The 12496-nt window shown below is 41.1% G+C and overlaps 1 protein-coding gene across 3 annotated transcripts in view; it reads right to left on the reverse strand.

Moving 5' to 3' along the window:
* Nucleotides 1-4485, reverse strand: part of LOC113010745 (histone-lysine N-methyltransferase 2C) — a 94594-nt gene extending 90109 nt beyond the window's left edge. For all 3 annotated transcript variants that reach the window (XM_080292929.1, XM_080292928.1, XM_026149952.2), the window contains exon 1: nt 3706-4485. The gene's annotated coding sequence lies outside the window, so the exon portion shown is untranslated. The remainder of the gene's footprint in view (nt 1-3705) is intronic.
* Between the last annotated feature and the right edge of the window lie 8011 nt (nt 4486-12496).

Here is a 12496-nt window from a genome sequence, read left to right on the forward strand (position 1 = left end):
CCGCCGGGGTTGAACTACCAGAAGGCAACATTGCAGACATAGAGGACAGTTACAAGTACCTGGGGATCCCGCAGGCAAATGGGAACCATGAAGAGGCCGCTAGAAAGGCTGCAACCACCAAGTACCTGCAGAGGGTCAGGCAAGTCCTGAGGAGTCAGCTGAATGGTAAGAACAAGATCCGGGCCATCAACACATACGCCCTGCCCGTGATCAGGTACCCTGCTGGGGTAATAGGCTGGCCAAAGGAGGAGATAGAAGCCACTGACATAAAGACAAGAAAGCTCCTGACCATGCATGGAGGGTTTCACCCCAAGTCCAGCACCCTGAGGCTGTACGCTAAGCGGAAGGAAGGGGGCCGGGGACTGGTGAGTGTCAGCACCACAGTCCAGGATGAGACAAGGAACATCCAAGAATACATTGGGAAGATGGCCCCAACTGACCGAGTGCTCAGTGAATACCTCAGGCAGCAGAAACCCAAGAAAGAGGAGGGAGACGAGGAACCATCATGGAAGGACAGGCCCCTGCACGGTATGTACCACCGGCAGATAGAGGAGGTGGCTGATATCCAGAAATCCTACCAGTGGCTGGACAAAGCTGGACTGAAAGACAGCACAGAGGCACTAATCATGGCAGCACAAGAACAAGCTCTGAGTACAAGATCCATAGAGGCTGGGGTCTATCACACCAGGCAAGACCCCAGGTGCAGGCTGTGTAAAGATGCCCCAGAGACAATCCAGCACATAACAGCAGGGTGCAAGATGCTAGCAGGCAAGGCATACATGGAACGCCATAACCAAGTGGCCGGCATAGTGTACAGGAACATCTGTGCGGAGTATAACCTGGAAGTCCCGAGGTCAAAATGGGAGATGCCCCCAAGGGTGGTGGAGAATGACCGAGCTAAGATCCTGTGGGACTTCCAGATACAGACGGACAAAATGGTGGTGGCTAACCAACCGGACATAGTGGTGGTAGACAAACAGAAGAAGACGGCCGTAGTGATCGATGTAGCGGTTCCGAATGACAGCAATATCAGAAAGAAGGAACACGAGAAGCTGGAGAAATACCAAGGGCTCAGAGAAGAGCTCGAGAGGATGTGGAGGGTGAAGGTAACGGTGGTCCCCGTGGTAATCGGAGCACTAGGTGCGGTGACTCCCAAGCTAGGCGAGTGGCTCCAGCAGATCCCGGGAATAACATCGGAGATCTCTGTCCAGAAGAGCGCAGTCCTGGGAACAGCTAAGATACTGCGCAGGACCCTCAAGCTCCCAGGCCTCTGGTAGAGGACCCGAGCTTGAAGGATAAACCGCCCGCAGGGGCGTGCTGGGTGTTTTTTTTTATATATATATATAATTTTATTTATTTATTTATTTTTTTTTATACGTGACCTTAAGTCCTTACAGTCCACATCCATCTTTCTTTAGTCACAAATGTGAGTGAAAAGCTGTCATTTTTTTTTAATCCAGCACCACCAGTATTGTCTTTTGCATAAGTTTTCATTAATGATCCTCTAAATGTGGAAATAATGACTGCAAGAAAGAAAACAAAGTGAAATACTTGTTAGTGAGCATTCACTTCAGCCAATTTGTCTCGGAGGTTAATGGATTAACTGTGACTGGTGGAAACACCGTAACTGAACCTGTACCAGGGAAATAAACTTGCCCAATATTCCTTTGACTACACGTCCACAGGGTATGTCGAATCTTGCACTGATTTACAAGCAGACAATCCCAAATCAGCAACATAGTTTTCCTTGTCATGCTGGCTCATGACAAAGCTGGTTATTTATATTATTTAAGTCCTTACTAAGACATCGCCACTGTCTTGGACTGCAGGTGACAACCACAGTTGTCCTTCTACTGCAGAAAACGACTGCAAACTGCAGCACTATTTTTAAAAGAACTGGCTCATTCATGTACCACTACACTGAGCTTACCGAGGCAGCAGAGCACAACAAAGACCATCATCTCCAGCTATAGTCCAAGATGCCGCAATTTTGAGTGCATCCGCAGGATGCGACTGATTTGAAGCAGTTGATTATATAATTCATTAAAATGAGCCTAGCTCTTCTCACTCAAAACTTGACTGAGCTCAAGCACTCAACTGTATACTGAAACCCCAGCTTATATCTAGGGTAAACCACATACCTGATAGTATCAACATCAAACACTTTTTGGTCATTTGTGACACATACTAAGTTATAAAAGCAAACTCATTCCAAACTGCAGAAGCACAGTGTTTTGCTCAGTGAAACATAAAATTGTGTCTTATCAATCCCCATTATGTGCAGTAACAGGTACTGCTCATCTGTATAATAATGTAAATGAGGATACATGCAGTTCCAGATTTAATATGTGTGTTTATAATAAATTGTGCCATGTTAAACCTTTTTTAATTCAGTGCCATCCATGCCTATTCATGTGCAGACAGTGTGGTCAGAAAATGGCTTAAATTATTAGTTAGGCTTTTTCAGTGACTCAGAAGAGGTCTCACTTTGACACACACCACCTTTCGCTGCTTGTCTGTGGCAATTCAACATCTTTCTATCAATTATATTGACTTCAACAGCCTTTAAGAAGTCGTCCAACACCAAAACTGAACACGAAATACAAACCCTTTATAAAACTGCACAAACGCCAAGTTAGGAATGTTACCCCTGAGATAAAACAAACAAACAAAAAAACAAACAAAACTGAAGACATTGTCTCTTTAAACACTGTAGGATCTGATATGATAAGAAGTCGTCGGATAAGGAGCATTTTTGTACAACAAGCAAACGCTCAAAGGTGATGAGGAGAACTTTACTTGGGGCATCTGAGGTTAAGATCCGGTGACTACAAGGCAGTCACGACCACCACGGGAGCAACCAAAAACATGCTAGCGTTAGCTTTTGTTGACCGAAGCTTGGGCACAAAGCAGCTGCATCCAGCTAACGACTGCTAGCTTGTTGTGCTCAACTCTGTCGCCTTTTCTTCGTCGACCACAGACAAAAGTAACGTTGATGTCGACTAAATTTAACAGAAATTGGAAAAAGAAACGAAGTCATTTATCGTAGTTAACAACCGAAGGAGGACTGGCTTTAGAGACAACTTTAAAAGAGAGGGCCACCTATAGCAAACAGGTTACCTATGGTTGCAGTTAGTTGTCCAACTCATACATGCGACTAACGCCTACGCCAAAACACTAAAAAAGGCTTCACCCCTTTGTTTCCCAGTGCTAGTGTTAAACATGTCCATGGCTCATAGAAAACTTGTCGAGAAACCTTAAAAACACTACCCCTCCTTATAGTCAGCTTCAAACCGGGTGCAAAGCAAAGGGGAGCCCAACACACACACAAAGGCTCGGTCTATTCAATGAAACGGAACTATTCTAGGGAACTACAATGATGCACAAAAAGTGAAAATGATAGGTTACACAACCACCCAGGTTCTGATTTTTTTCCCTTTTAGCTTCCAACTAACGTTAGCTGTGTGTATTTGCACTGAATAATGCAGTAAATGTGTTAATATTTGCTTATATAGCACCCACGAAATGTTCAATTGAATGTGCCGTTCCGTTGAATAGTCTGAGTCATGAAAGCCAAGGCGGCGACAAACCCCCAACATCAGACTGGAGAAGGATAAGGTTGGCTCAGCCTTACGTGAAAAGGTAAATTCCCAACAAACTCAGCTTACATTGAAGTAAAAAGACGAAGAGGCAAATATAGCTTACCTTCCAGCCCTATGAATAGAGAGTTATCCTCTTCATGTCCAAAATAAGGGGGATGAAACGTCGCACTTATCACCCAGCTAGCTAGCAAGCTAATGGAGCTAGCTAGCCTCTCTCCAATGAAGCAACACCGCAGTTCTCAAAAATGCACAACGCATATCATTATATTCCAGCGCTGCAATGTTATTCCCAACTTTGCCCATTTGATGGAGAAGCGGATGATGTAAATCCAACAGAAAACCGCTTCATTGGCGCACGCATCTGCGGGGATCACTTTCCTTTCTCCAATGACAGCTGTCGTCGCACGAGTTCGGCTTATATAGCTAGTTGGTGTTAGCCACCCAAGTCTACAGCCAATAATTTTACCATTAACGTGTAAACATAACCACCTCGAAATCCAAGCGGCTGCTAAAGTCAACGCTCCGTGGGCCAAACATTAAGTAGGAATCCTCGGGGGAAAGTGTAGCGACCCGCAAAGCAATAGGGAAAAAAAAGCTGGATGCCGACCGCTGGGGGTTGGCAACTGGTTCTATTTTCTTCAGCTGCGACAAGCTGCGGGACCAAGCGGCCAGTTTAGGAGAGACTCACAGTCATCCTGCCACGCAGTAACAACCGCCTCCAAAAGACATGTAAAAACAAACATTAGCTCGCCAAAAACAACATCTCGCCTGCCGCGCTGACCGAGCTGCAAAATGACTATGAAATAGCACAAAATTAAGTTGAAGATGACGCTTCGGGGTGCTCTGTAACGGTGGCCATATCTAATGATAAGTGGCACCGAAGCACAGCCCCCCTCTCCAAGCTCCTCAAAAACTAGATCCGCCTCCTCCTCCCCCTGAACAGCACAACTACGGTGCACAAATCTTTCAGAATCGACGGGGCTCGCCAAGAAAGGGATGTTTCGCGAGTGTGAGGCGTGTTTAAAAAGACCGTTGAGAAGACGCGATGAGAAATGACAGATAAACCATTTTACAATTTCTTCAAAATACTCTCTGACCCTGCGGAGGGATATAAGCATTTAGTAAATAAAATAATGACTAGCGCGGGCCCGAAAAGATGGAGTCTGGATTTTTACCCAGTTGGAGTAGGAGCTGGTAAAAACCATTGGTGCTTGAGCTCATGCAAATCTTTGCCAGCTGTAGCTATACAGAATCCAACAGTCGGAAGGCTTCCTCGTAGCCGGGGGAAAATACACAAAAATGGATTAACTTTAATACGCCACGGAGCTCGTGGTTTAGGCTGGGTACGAATGTACCTCAGCTGCTCCCATACGACGGCGTCTCTACGCCTGCTTTACACCCCCCCTAAACACACACACGCCCAGTATACAGATTTAAGCGTTGCATTATGTGTTAGATAAAGGTACTCAACAAACCGACCGACCGACCGTACATTCAGGGGTTAACTTTCGGAAAAGCCCCCAGGGGTCGGCTTTCAGCGGCTGTACATAATATATAATAGAGGCAGAGAATGTTGTGTCTCTGGTTAGATTTTGCTTTCGATTTTAAGGCTCACTTAACTACAACTTAGGAGACTTTCTTCGAGTGAAGCCCCTCAGAAAATTAACTGGAAATAAACGCAGCCCTGTTCCTTTAAATGGTAGACCTTGGCACCTCCTTCCTAAACTGAGAGCTCCCCCTGCTGGCTAATCTAACGTGTTCATTATTATTAGTATTATTAGTATTGACAGCAATCATTTCGAAATAGTTCACATAAATCGCGCAGTGAAAAAAATGGTTAAGTGGCAAATGAAAGCAAGCACTCGGAAAATCAGAGAAATATAATGACTGTAGAGGCTTTTGTGGTGTGTATAACGCAGATATGTGCAATTGTGTTTGCAGTAATTAACTCTTAACTCCACTGATCATCAGTGAGAGTATTTGCATGTTAGACAAGCCACCATCACTGGTATCAACAGACCAAATGAGGGAGTGTGCTTTGTAAGAATGGTTTTCGTCCTTAAAGTAGAATTACAGAGACAATGCAAAGCAGCACAGAAGCTGTTTTCCAGGGCTTCTCCTTTACATAATCACTCATTAGTTTGTTTACTCTCAATAGTGAGCTCTGGGCTACAGAGTCAGAAATCTAGAATAATTTGTCTAACAGCACAATAGAAGTTGTGTATTATAATACGTGTGTGTTATCACATATGCAAGAGACAGCTAAACAGGCAACCTAAAAGCATGGAACCTGATAATGCTAACAATACATCAAGCAAATATAAACAAGAACGGGGGGACTAACCTGAACATCTACAATATAGGGAAAATACAAATGGGAGAGTAGATTTCACATGAATTTAAGACAGATGATAGGTTTGTAGTGGTCAATATATGGATATATGGACATTGTGAAGCACTGCCTTCAAGTACAGTCTTTATTTCCAAGCACTAAAATGATCACTCTGAAGGAGAAGCTAGTTTTAATGGTGTGATGCTTCATTTTTAAATGCACCATTGACTCATTTATAATAATGTTTTTGTCTGTTGAGACCATTGAGCAGGATGGACCTTTGGCTGCAGGACAGGGGGGAAAAAAGAAGCAGTTGCCAGTCACATGCTTTCCAGATGGTACTGCACAGTCTATCAAAATCTGATGGCACTCTTATTCATTATTCTAACAACTTTTACAGGATCCCCTGCACACTTGCTGTTTTTATCTCTCTCTTGATCTCCTCCATATATATTTGTTGACAATTTGAGTCAGAAATGTCAAATTTGCTTTAATCACTCATGTTGCCAGTCATTTTAAGTCTAGTTCTTGTGTAATTTTGCATACCTCATTTTTCTCTCCCTGTTCATTAACAACTACCCTTCAATTTCTGAGGCTTCAGTGAATAGTAGATGGATAAACTGCAGGATTAGATGCATCTCTCAGGTCCTTTGTCAGGTCTATGCTGGATTTGTTCTTGTTTCTTAACAATATGGATTTCAGATACTGTTTATCTGCTGCAGAGTTTGTTTGTTTGTTTGTTTGTTTGTTTTCAGGTCTGCCACTTCTTCTTCTGTCCTCCACTTGTTCTGTTTCCTCAAATTTTTTGAAGAACAAACTGCACACCATACAGACACATTCCAACCTTTTGGCAACTGGTCTTTGAGGATTTTGCTTAGATTCAACAAAAATAATAAACAAAAAATGTGTTTTTATGTCAGGCTGTTAGGAACAAAGTTTGGAAATATACAATTTATACCTGGCTCTTTGGAAAGTTTACATTAGTTCATCCCTTGAGTTAGATGCCTTTTTTTATACATGAACAATTCATAGGTGGGTATTAAGTGCTGTAACAAACAATAACATTCTTCTGGGCTGAAAGTGATTGAAAACATTGACTGACCTCAAGAAAATGTACAAAAAAGTTTTGTTCCTTGGAAGTAAAACAAAGAGATGATGGGTTTCTGATGAGTTTTTGCTTATACACATATATTTATTCAGGACTGGTGGGATGGTGTTAGTTCAGGGTTTATCTCCATCTTTCTGAGTGGAGTTTGAATATTCTCCCTGCGTTTTTGTGGGTTCTCACCAGGTAATCTGGCTTCCTCCCACAGTCCAAAACACGCAGTTAGGGGGATTAGGTTAATTGGTAATTCTAAAGTGCTCATAGATGTCTGTCTCTTTGTGTAAGCGCTGTGATAAATTCGCAACCTATCAACAGGTTCTCACTCCCTAAGCATAATATTTTACGCTAGGTGACAAATCGTCAACATTTTATGCTTCCGGGTACCCAACACGTTCCTAAATAACGAGATCGGGAAAATGAGAGAACATGAGAACCGTTTGGACTCAATCTACACATGTTCGTTCATTTTCTTAAAATCGCTTTGGAAAACACTATTTTACGTCATTTCAGTGCTGGTTAAGGTTAGGAATAGGGTTATGAATAGGTTATGGTTAGGGTTAAGGATAAGGTTAGGTTTAGGGCTGGAATACATGGCTGGAACGTGTATTACCGCGGGACCGTCATTCCACTGGAAATCATCCATAACCCGGGGCGCACCATAAGAACACGGAAGGTCACCTTTCGCTTTCCTCAGGAATGCCGCGGGACGTGACAACGCCCCGGGAATGAGAACCTATACCAGGTGTACCCTGCCTCTGTGGAAGCTGGGACAGGCTCCAGTCCCCCTCCGACCCTGAATTGGATAAATGGAAGAAAATGGACTGATGGAAGTGTAGGATTTCAGCTTTAATTCGTAGGGTTTAGCAAACATTTTGCATTAACTGGTTAGGAATCAGAGCCGTATTTATATGTAGTCCTTCATTTTCAAAAGGCTCAAATGTAATTAGACAAACTAATATAGTTTTAACTGTATGAAAAAAAAATTTTCAATAAGTGCCTGAGGTCCAGAACCCATGAAAATCCCCAAATGTTGTGTTTCCTCTCTTGAGATGCAAGGTCTTTCCTGTAGCTGCTTTCAGTTGCTGTTTAACCCTTGTGTGGTGTTCGTATTTTTGTTACTCAGCCAGTGTTCATGGGTCTGGTGGACCCGCTAGAGTTTTGGCTTTCCAAATTAACACTATCAAACAATTTTATGTTAAATTACTCAACAGATGTTTACTTCATCCCAATTACAAGACATATGAACAGCAAACATGGTTAATTTTTTCCCTTTACCTTTGTTAGATCACATTTATGAATAAATGTGCTTCTCGTTTTTCTTTTATATAAAATGTTATAAATAAATCAGTTATAATCAAGTGGAGTGAGTGGAAAGACACAACACATTTACACGTGAAAAAATAATTAATTGTTTGATTTTTCTTTTGAAGAAAAATGAACACGGGTCTCACAGACCTGAACACCATACAAGGGTTAATTGTGAGTCTTTCTGACTTTAGTTTTGTCTTAAGTGACTGAGAAGCTGTTCTATTGGGTTGAGATCAGGTGACTCACTTGGCCATTGAAGAATATCATATTTCTTTGCCTCAAGAAACTTTTGGGTTTCTTTTGCAGCATTCTTTGAGTGATTATTATTATTTGCACTGTGAAGCATTGTCCGCTCTTTTCCAGCATTTGGCTGAGTCTGAGCAGTGAGTATAGCCCTGTACATTTCACATTTCATCCTTCACAATTTAACCTGCAGTCCCATCATCAATAAACACTAGCGACCTGGCTCCACTAGCAGCCATACATGCCTATGCCTTAACATTTCCCCCAACATGTTTGACAGATGAGACACAAACAGGCTACACTTTAAATCCTTTGAACTTTTCCTTTACTTCTCCGTAATTACTGGGTACTACATAATCTTAGTTTCATCTGTTCAAAGAATTTGTAAAAATTTTTTTTTCCAGAACTGGACATGTGTTGCTGAGATAGCTTAACTTGATGTATATTGGACCAGGTTTTGTGAAGTCAAATTTCTGGTCAGCAGTATTTCCTGACAGCACGTAAGGATGAGACACGACACTCATTGGTATCGCTTTCTAAAATGTGACCTTTGTGTGGGTGCACGTTCACACCGTTAACCACCCATTGACCTAATTACCTTGAAAACACAAAGCTCCTGTTTAGCATTGCATCACTGATACTCCTGTTGGCCTAATTCCTACGTTTACAAACCCAGCACTGACTGATCCACAGAGACTCAAGACTGTAATTACTAGAGCGACTCTGTACTTAATACTGATTTAGTATGTTTTAGTATGCAATGAAAGCAATAATAACAGTAACATCATGTTTTATACTGGAAGTGAATTTCAATTTAAAGAGATCACGCAGCTTTTGTCAAAAATCATCCCTCTGGCCAGCATATAGCTTGACTCATCATGCCACTAAAAGTACATGCATTTGTAGTGTGACAAACACTGGCTATGTTTCAATGTAATAGTGTGCCAGCAGCACCCCCCCCCCCCCCCACCCCCACCCCCACCCCAAACCACTGATTTTTTCATTTACACCTGTGGTTATTTCTGCCACGTGTCAAAAAAAATCCCTGATGTAATAAACAAGCAACCCTTTCAACTCTTTCATGTCAAATAAAACACAAAAACCTCTTTAATATTTGTTGCTCTACACACACTAGCCACTTACACAGTGAAGAATCCTGCTTTACCACCATATGAGATATATAAACTATTCTTTAAGATTTAACAAGCATGTAATTTAATTTGCAAAGCTTAGACATGGTGGAAATGTTCCAAAAAGCTCATTAGTGTGGGATAAAGAAGTATTTTGGTATGTTACAGACAGAGGGCAGCATGGCTCTACTGTTTCATACAACACTGGAAATAGTAACAGGATCAAATTGCCTACTATAATTCAACATGAAAAATGCACCCTGTCTGTTTTATTTCTCTACCAATACAACATATTTTATATTTTCTTCAATTTTTTGCTATTGTTTATCTATTTATTTTATGGTGTTTAATGAAAAGCATCCTGTCCATTAATGTAAAGCAATATTAATGACAAGAGATAATTAGATGTGCTCTAAGACAAACATTTGTGTGCCATCTTCACAAAGTTTTGCTTCTCTTCAGGTAACCGATGGCCAGGTGAACCGTTCAAACTCAGTTTGTCTTCATGCACATTTCCTCATGTCGAGTGTACATTTATGGTGTAGGTATATATAATTATTAGCAGATAAATGTGCTTTAATACAATAAGTCTCATCAGTAAAACAAAGCATAATGTCATGGCGAATGGATAAATGCTCAAGGAGCTCTTTTCTGGTTGTTGAGCTTAATTGGTGCCCTTTGGCTATCAGCATTAAAAACTAATTTTCAAGAGAATACTGTGACTGCAAGATAGAATAGGCTTTTTTTAGGCTATTCAGCCATCACATTGCTAGCCTTGCGAGTCATCATTTGGGTATAAAGTGTTGCAGTGGATTTTTTTTATGTTGTTCCTGCAAAATAATTGCCTGTTCATGTCGGCTGCTGTTTTCAATTTACATGCTATACGTGCAATTAACAGACCATTGCATGCAAACTGTTATGTGTCATGAGCTACTATGGGCAACCCGTATGTATCTAAAAGACACCGTTGCTGAGAAATATAATCGACATAGACTCAGCAATATATTTAAAAAACAAACAGGCCAACATTATCTGCGAAAATGTTTAAAAAGAAGCAGATCGTTATTTTTGCTGCTGCAACTAGAAAAAAAAAACCTGCTGATAATATCAGTATTTCAGATAACAACCATCCTGCTTTTCAGTTTTACCGTGTATTTCTTTTAGGAGCCTTTTAGAAACAAAGCACCAGTGCTGCCTGAGGTAGAGGAGGAGGCAGCTGCAGAGTAAAAGGACAGACAGCTACCAGGTGAGCAGATGGATCATATTAATATAATAGAAGAGAGAAGAAACATGAAACCAAATGCTGGCTGAGCTCTTTCTCTGCAGAAGAACGGCGATTGTTGAATCAAACCCACAATAGTTCACTGCACAGCTAGATAATAATTTCCTATAGCTGCACGCAGAACACATTTCAAAACCATAGTATGTAGTGAAAAAAATTAGACTCAGCGTGAGTGGCGAAAACCACAAAGAGTACACATGCTTCAGTTAGATCTGGATAGGGAATCTGTTTTAATCTTTTATTTCAAAGAAATAAAATGTTTAAATATTTCACAGACAAATTTGCATCATAATTTCCTCTGATAACTTGGTGCTGAAGCCCAGTGTGGAAGAACTTCTACCTTACAAGAAAGAAGGCTTTCATTACAGTCTAATTAAAGAACAAAGAAGTCCACTTTTAAGAAGTTATAGAAAGAATTTGTTTGACTTGATACATTAAACAGACAGAATTGGCAATGCAGATATGAGAGAGAGCGGGAAAGAATTAATCTATCTCTTCTTGTAGACATATCTCAGACATCAAGTCTTTGGTCTTGACAAGCTTTGAATAAAGTGGAAAGAAGTGCGAAAGAAAAGTTTTAGGTCTCAGTGATATTAGAAAGTGCACTCAGTGTGCTTAGATGCTTGGTTCAGACACTGAAAAACTGCAAAAGAAGTCAGAATGAATCTATTAATTCATCACTGATTGATGAGGGGACATTTCGTGAACTGAAATATTAAACCTTCATGTCAGTGGTGGCAAGACAGCTCTAAAAACCAGCCTCGCACCACATCTGCGTTCTCTGATTTTGCACGACTTTCAATCATAAGGTCAGGTTGACCTTTTTTAGTCCTTTTGAACCATGAGGGAAATTGATTGCACCAGTGAATTATATGCGAACTGATAAAATATGGGAAAATTAATCCCTGCTTTGCAGAAAAAATTAAATTGAGGCAGAGGGGATTTGCTATTCTTCTGACTTTTGCAAAAGCTTTAATGTATAAAGTCTTCTGAGTGCAGTCCCTACTTGATGAACAATTCTATTGCCCATGGCTGGAGGAGCTAATTAGAATCTATTTATAATCATAGGGGAATATATCCAAAGAGCTAAGAGAGAGAGAAAGGATAGAGAAAGAAAGAAGGGGCTAAAGGGGGGGATGGTGTGCCATGAAATCAGTCTGCGTGCTCTGATATCTGAAACTCAGATATTCGCATCCAAGGAGCCAGACAAAACCAAATTAGCAGGTCTTCGCAGACAAGACAGAGTTTGCCTTTTTCTTCTTGTAGGAGTGGAAAGCCAGTTTACGGGACATACTTCAGTAACACAAGTGCACAAGTAGAAGATGAAGAGAAGTCATTTGATCCTTTTAAAGTTTCAAGTTTTGGAACTTTTCGCAAAAGCTTTCAGTAGTCTTATGCAAAAGTCTCATGGGGGAATATAAAGCAGAAGATCAGGACATGAGGACAAGGGGAAGAGAGCAAAGAAGCGAGCTGCATTGGAAATATGATTAAACT

Source organism: Astatotilapia calliptera, chromosome 18 (assembly GCF_964374335.1).
Source record: "Astatotilapia calliptera chromosome 18, fAstCal68.1, whole genome shotgun sequence".
NCBI lineage: Eukaryota > Metazoa > Chordata > Actinopteri > Cichliformes > Cichlidae > Astatotilapia > Astatotilapia calliptera.